Genomic DNA, 7,296 nt, shown 5'->3' on the forward strand with positions numbered 1-7,296 from the left:
TATACCTTTCTGATCAACCATCCTGGTTGTCTTGGACTGGAAATTTGTTTCACTCTGTCTTTTTGTGGGTTCTGCTGCTTTAGAATTTGTTTAGAGCCATTTTCTACAGGTATTTGGAGGGGTTTAGGGGAGAGCTCAAGCAAGTCATTGCTTTTACTCTGCCATCTTGGCTCCACCCACAATTCTGATTTTCAAGGAGTAGTTTTCTTCCTTAAGATTCTGGATCTCCTTTTTAATTGTTAGACTTTTTTTAAGTCTTTTTTAAGTTCTTCATGGAATTCTTTTTGGGCAGGTGACTATTTGAGATTACTCTTTGAGGTAGAAAGGGGTTTCTTTGCTTCAGTATCCTCCTCTGAAGACAAACCCTGGTCTTCTCTATTCCCATAATAGCTCTCTATGGTTGGATTCTTTCTCCTTTGCCTGTGCATTTTTGTGAAAGTTTAGTTTTTATAATCACCTGTAGTCCTGTGGTATGAGGGATGATGCCTCTGGCCTCTGATCCTCTTCAGTTCTCCCCTCTGACCTTGAGCTCAAACCCAGACCTCCAGCCTCCTATAAGTGCCCACAGGCAGTAGCCTAAGCACCTAATTATTTTTAATACTATTCTATATCATTCTATTATTATCCCTATTTATTACTGCTAGGTAACTCTTAATAGTTTACAAGTTGCAAGCTATCCCTTTTTGTTACCTCAGAAATATATTTTCATATATGTAACAACTACTTTCAGAGCTGGTATGTGCTAAGTGATGAGTTATAAAGTTAAGAAGGGTGCACCTGCACTGATGTGCACATCCCTGATTGCTTCAAGTTCACTTTCACAATCTATATAAAAGACACACACATGTATAGATGACTTAAAGGTGTGTGCATAAGGGACTACGTACTAGATCAGGAAGTTATTAAGATATAGGTTCTAATTTCGCCTCTAACAAATTCACTGCTCACCTGATATGATGATCACATACTCAGCCCTCTAACAGCAAAGAGGAATCTTTTAAGTGCTAGGCACTGTCCTTTCTGAGGCATGCACTGAGGGAGGGAAAGTTTAAAGATGGCCTAGGTGCTCTCAATGTTAAATAAAGGAGAGGCCACAGTTATTGGAAGAGTACAGCAAAAGAGGGAGAATCTTGGACAGAGCTGGAATGCTGGGGAGCTTGCCTTAGATATCCTTCCTATCTCAGGTCATCATAGTATATAAAGAGTGGGTGCACCAGGGTAGGGCTCAGGGCCTGGTTTTTAGTACCCTCCTACACAGTGTCAGAAACCATAAGAGCTTCAAGAACAGATTGTTTCTATACAGGTTATCTGAATTTCAGAGGCAACTAAGTAGGTAAGTAGTTTGTTTTTTCTCAAGGAGAACAGCAATCTCAGAAGACTCAAAATTGCTGGTGCCTCAAGGAGGAATGGAAAGACATATGGTGGGGCTAAGTAGGCTACAGCATATTACCAAAGGTGACATGTTTTACAGAAATGACATGTATTACCAAAAAAACAGGTAGATGGATTATTTATTGAGAGTGAAGGCTAAACAGTGGACAGCCTAAGTATTTCGTGACTGGTGTCCCTGAAATATTAAAAGAACCAAAAGAATGCCTCCAACATATAGGGCAGATAATCTATGGAAAAATATGAACATGAGTCACATGAGACAAGAAGGCAAAGATGGGTTTCCATCTTCTCTGGTGTAGAGAATATTCGTATCAATTAAAGATACTTAGATTACTTCATAATAAATTAAACAAAGTTGTTTCCGGAGGATAAAGCTGCAATTACCTATTAACTAAAAATGTTAGAAATAAGTTTTGGAAAATGTGATTACAATTAACTTTTATTCAAATGTAGTCTTATTGGTACAATAATATTCTATTTTCTACCTCCATGGGAGAAGGTTGTAGAATAAGGAGTGGGAAATTAGAGAAGACCTTTACTAAAAGAAAGAGAAGGAAATTGCGTAGGTGACTTAGTAAAGGGAGTGAAAGAATTTGGACTAGTGAAGTACATCAGAGGTTGAATGTGGGAAGGAGAATTTGGCAAAATTGTTGTTGTTTAGTCGTTTTCAGTTATGACCCCATTTGGGTTTTCTTACTGGAGTGGTTTTCTATTTCTTTCTCCAGCTCATTTTACAGATGAGGAACTGAGGCAGTGATGCCACGGGGTCACACAGCTAGTAAGTGTCTGAGGCCACATTTGATATCATAAGGATGAGTCTTCTGACTTCAGGCTTGGCACTCTATCCACTGTGCCACCTAGCTACTCCTTGGCAAAATTAGGTAGAAATTAACAGAAGAACTATCTTCTGTCCCAGATACTGGTCCAGATTCTACTTCTGGGCTATAAGACAGGCAAGGTCAAGGAAAATTAATGATTATGTAAAACATTAAGGAGGATTAAGGAGGAGAATATAAAGAGGTAGATTCCAGAAGAATAAGAATGTAGTTGGCAAGACAAAGTAAGTAGGAAAAGGTAAATGGAATAGAGGTAAATAAATTGGGAAAGTGAATGGGTAGGTGGAGTAAATTGGTTATAAAAATTTTTAACTTATCAAAATTAATTATTGCTTGTAGAGCCAACTATGGCACAGAAGATGGAGAGCTAGACTCAAAGCCAAGAAGATCTTGGTTCAAGCCCTGCTTTACACAAATACTGACTGTAGGACCCTGGAAAAGTCACTTAACCTCTCAGGGTTCTTGACAATTCTCTAAAAGTGGCAGAGAATGTGTCATTCTGTATCAGTACAAGGAGTTTCCTCAGATAAGAATTCCATGTATCAGTAAGATAACAGATCCATTCTCTATACCTGTCTATACATAGTCTGTGATTGAATATAAAAAGTTTTAACCAGGTGCTCATGGTTGAGATATAAACCTTCATAAGCAGTTTCAAAAATAAAACTTATAAATCTCAATCATTAAGCCTAACAGGGGGAATTGTGTAGTAGTTTAAATAGTGTATACAATGTTTTTATTTCCGCCACAGCTAAGTAACTTATTTATATTCCAGGTACAGATTGATCTCCATCATGGAAGAAGTCAAGAGACTCAAAGAAAGCATCTCTACACAGCAGGTTGTCAGGGAGTCTGAAGAGTTTGTAGAAGAAACAGAAGCAAGGCTTCAATGAGAAAAAGATGTTTGAAGGTAGATGAGAGGATGTCAGGATGACAGAGAATGAAAGAGCATTACACAGAGGAGAAAGGTAAGGAAAAGAGCAGATGTACAATTAGAACCTAAAAAAAAAAAAAAAAACCAAAACAGTTAAAGTTCTTCCTAAAAGGGAAGGAGCTGGACACTCTGAGGAAGAAGAGGTTGCTTGTCTTTATCTTAGTAGAACCAGGAAAAGTAAGAAATTCTCCAGTAAGGATTAGAGGAAGAAGAGAAGAAGAGGAGGAGGAAGAAGAAGAACAGGAGGTGATACCCTATTCAGAAGTACTAAGGCAGCTATTTGTCGGCCTGACAACAACAATAAAAGTCTGTTGTCTTCCTCAGGCCTGCATGCAAGACATAACAGACAACTCTCAAGATTTATCAAAATAGATGACAGCTACCTTCTTTGGGTGATTAATGGTGGTACACTTTCAGAAGGCACCTATTAAGTATAGCTAATGATTATGAAGTCTTGGGGAAGAAACTGAAGGTCACAGAGATATAGGCTGCTTTCCTCACTTCTACCCAGTGAAAGCAAAGAATGCAAAAGAGAAAAAGTAATTAGGGGAGTGAAGAGCTAGCTAACAAGGTGGTGTCTGAAAAAGGGAACTGGCTTTAGGAATCCAGGTTTATAAACTATAAAGTTTATAGATTGCTGGTCAAAGACGGGATATATCTAACAAAGGCTGGTAAGAAGGTATTTCAAATCTAGTTAAAGGTTTTTAAACCTAAAAAAGAACTGGAGAGAAGATAAGACTATCTTTGTACACCTCCAAAGAGTAGCCACAAGAAAAGAATAACAGCAGTTGGGATATGCCCAGAAATTCACAGGAAATGACATCTTAATAAAGAAGTCAGTAGAAAAACCCATATCCTCACGTGTCTATACAGAAATGCCCAAGCTTCAGTTTAAAAAAAAAAAAGAAGATATACAAACTGGACCTCATAGGTAGGAGAGCTTTTAATATGTTCTTCACTTGCCTTAGTTACAATTTATCCTTAAAAAGTTGGTAGAACCAACAAGAATAAATTCTATTTCAGATTTGATCCTTACTAACATGGAGGAAATGGTTGCTGGAGTGGAAATGATGCTTACTGTGGCAGGAAAGTTACTATTCTATCCTATAGTATTGATATAAAAGGAGATAAAATCTGGGCATAGAAACTTAGATTTTTATTTTCAAGAGGCAGCTGGGTGACTCAGTGGATAAAGTGCTGGGCCTGGAGTCAGGAAGACCAGAGTTCTAATCCGGCCTCAGACACTTACTAGCTGTGTGACCCTGGGAAAGTAAATTACTTAACCTCTATTTTCCCTAATCCACTGGAAAAGGAAATGGCAAACCACTTCAATATCTTTGCAAAGAAAATCTCATGGACTATTGGTCCATGCACATATTGGTGCACTATGATCCATGGGGTCACAAAGAGTCAGATGAACTGAACAACAACAAATCAAAGAAAGAAAACAGTAAACTCATCAATAAATATTGATTTGGCTTTTCCCTCAAGATGGCGCCAAAGGAAGCAGTTGTCCCCTCCTAAGACCGAAATCAAGTCCAAGGCCTTGAAGGCCAAGAAGGCAGTGTTGAAGGGTGTTCATAGCCACAAAAAGAAGAAGATCCAAACATCCCCTACCTTCTGGCGACCCAAGACACTAAGACTTTGACGGCAGCCCAAATACCCTCAGAAAAGTGCCCCTCAGAGAAACAAGCTTGTTCACTATGCCATCATTGAGTTTCCCTTGACCACTAAGTCTGTTATGAAGAAGACTGAGGACAACACCACCTCATCTTCACTGTGGATGTCAAGGCCGACAAGCATCAGATCAAGCTGGCGGTAAAGAAGCTGTATGACATCGACGTGGCCAAGGTGAACACACTGATCCAGCCTGATGGAGAGAAGAAGGCCTATGTCTGACTGGCTCCAGACTATGATGCTTTAGATGTTGCCAACAAAACTGGAATCATCTAAACTGTGTCCAGCTATCCCACTCCACTTACAAGTTTTCCAGTAAAAAATATTGATTCAAAAATTTTAAATAAAATCCTAGGGAAATCTATAACAATTGTGTAAAAAAAAACAAAACCATTCACTATGATCAAATTGGAGCAGTGGAAGGCACCCAGGGCATGGTGGAAGAGTCAGAGAAGTCCCAAAATAGTGTAGCCAGGTAAGAAATGACACATACAGCATACCAAATAAAAATATTTATGGATACAAAGGAGATGCTCATCGATTGGGAAATAGCTAAACAAGTTATGGCACATGAATGTAATAGAATATAATATACTGTAAGGAACAGATGAACATAATAAATATTTGAGGACAAGAGGACTTATATGAACTGATCTAAAGTGAAATAAGCAGAACCAGGGAAATAATTCATATAATGATTATAACAATGAAAACTGGAAAAGACAACAGTAAAGCAAGTGAACCAGAATGCTAAGAAATAGTGATGACCAAACTTGGCTCCAAAGAAGATATGAGAAGGTACCTTTTCTATTTCTTTGCAGATGTGGGAGACTATGGGTGTGGAACACTGCTTATAATTGTTTGTTTATTTTTAGTTTTTTAACATTCACTTCCATAAAATTTTGAGTTCTAAGTTTTCTCCCCCTCCCTCCACTCCCTCCTCCTCAAGAGGGCAGGCAAACTTATATAGGCTATTCATGTACAATCATATTAAACACATTTCCACATTAGTCATATTGTGAAAGAAGAATCAGAACAAAAGGGAAAAACAATGAGAAAGAAAAAAAAAGCAGACAATAAAACAGAAAATAGTATGCTTCGATCTGCCTTCAGACTCCATAGTTCTTTCTCTGGATGTGGATAACATTTTCCATCATGAGTCTTTTGGAATTATCTGAGATCATTGTATTGCTGAGAAGAGCTAAGTCTATCAAAGTTGGTCATCACACAATGTTGCTGTTACTGTGTACTGTGTTCTCCTAGCTCTGCTCACTTCAATCAGCATCAGTTCATGTAAGTTTTTCCAGATTTTTCTGAAATCCACCTGCACGTGATTTCTTATGGAACAATACCATTGTATTACACTCATATACCATAACTTGTTCAGCCATTCCCCAATTGATGGGCATCCCCTCTATTTCCAATTCTTTGCCACCACAAAAAGTGCTGCTATAAATATTTTTGTACATGTGGGTCCTTTTCCCTTTTTTATGATCTCTTTGGGATACAGACCTAGTAGTGCTATTGCTGGGTCAAAGCGTATGCACATTTTTATAGCCCTTTGGGCATAATTCCAAATCGCTCTCCAGAATGATTGGATCCATTCGCAACTCCATCAACAATGCATTAGTTCCCACATCCAATTTTCCCACATCTTCTCCAACATTTGTCATTTTCCTGTTTTGTCATATTAGCCAAGAACAATGCTGATGTCAGAATTTTTTCATGTTAGTTTTTTTAATTGAATATTTTATTCCCCCCAGTTACATGTAAAAACAATTTTTAAAATTAGTTTTTTAAATTTTTTGAGTTCCAAATTCTCTCCTTCCATCCTTTCCCTCCTCCCTTATTGAGAAGGCAAGCAATTTTATATAGATTATCCATGTGCAGTCACGCATATGCATAACATATTTCCATGTTAGTCATGTTGTGAAAGTAAACACAGATAAAAAAATAAGGAAAATAAAGAAAAAGTATGCTTCAACCTGCATTCAGACTCCATCACTTCCTTCTCTGGAGATGGATAGCATTTTTCATCATAAGTCCTTCAGAATTGTCTTGGATAATTCTATTGTTGAGAATAGCTAAGTTATTCAAAGTTGATCACCATACAGTATTACTGTTATCATGTACAATGTTCTCCTGGTTCTGCTCACTCCATTCCACATCAGTTTATGTAACTTTTCTAGGTTTTTTCTGAGAGCATTCTGCTCATAATTTCTTATAGCACAATAGTATTCCATCATAATCATATACAACTCGTTCAGCCATTCCCCAATTAATGGCCATTCCCTCAATTTCCAATTATTTGCCACCACATAAAGAACTGTTATAAATTCTTTTGTATATATGAGTTATTTTCCTTTTTGTTTCTTATCTCTTTGGGATACAGACCTCGTAGTGGTATTGCTTGGCCAAAGGGTATGCAATCATCATGTCAGTTTTCATCAACTTTTT

At 37.7% G+C, this 7,296-nt stretch overlaps 1 pseudogene; it reads left to right on the forward strand.

Moving 5' to 3' along the window:
* Window positions 1-3,158: 3,158 nt before the first annotated feature.
* Window positions 3,159-5,115, forward strand: LOC114045022 (annotated as a pseudogene).
* The last annotated feature ends 2,181 nt before the right edge of the window (window positions 5,116-7,296 follow it).

The sequence above is a fragment of the Vombatus ursinus genome, unplaced genomic scaffold (assembly GCF_900497805.2).
Source record: "Vombatus ursinus unplaced genomic scaffold, bare-nosed wombat genome assembly UNPS02014776.1, whole genome shotgun sequence".
NCBI classification, from domain to species: Eukaryota; Metazoa; Chordata; class Mammalia; order Diprotodontia; family Vombatidae; genus Vombatus; species Vombatus ursinus.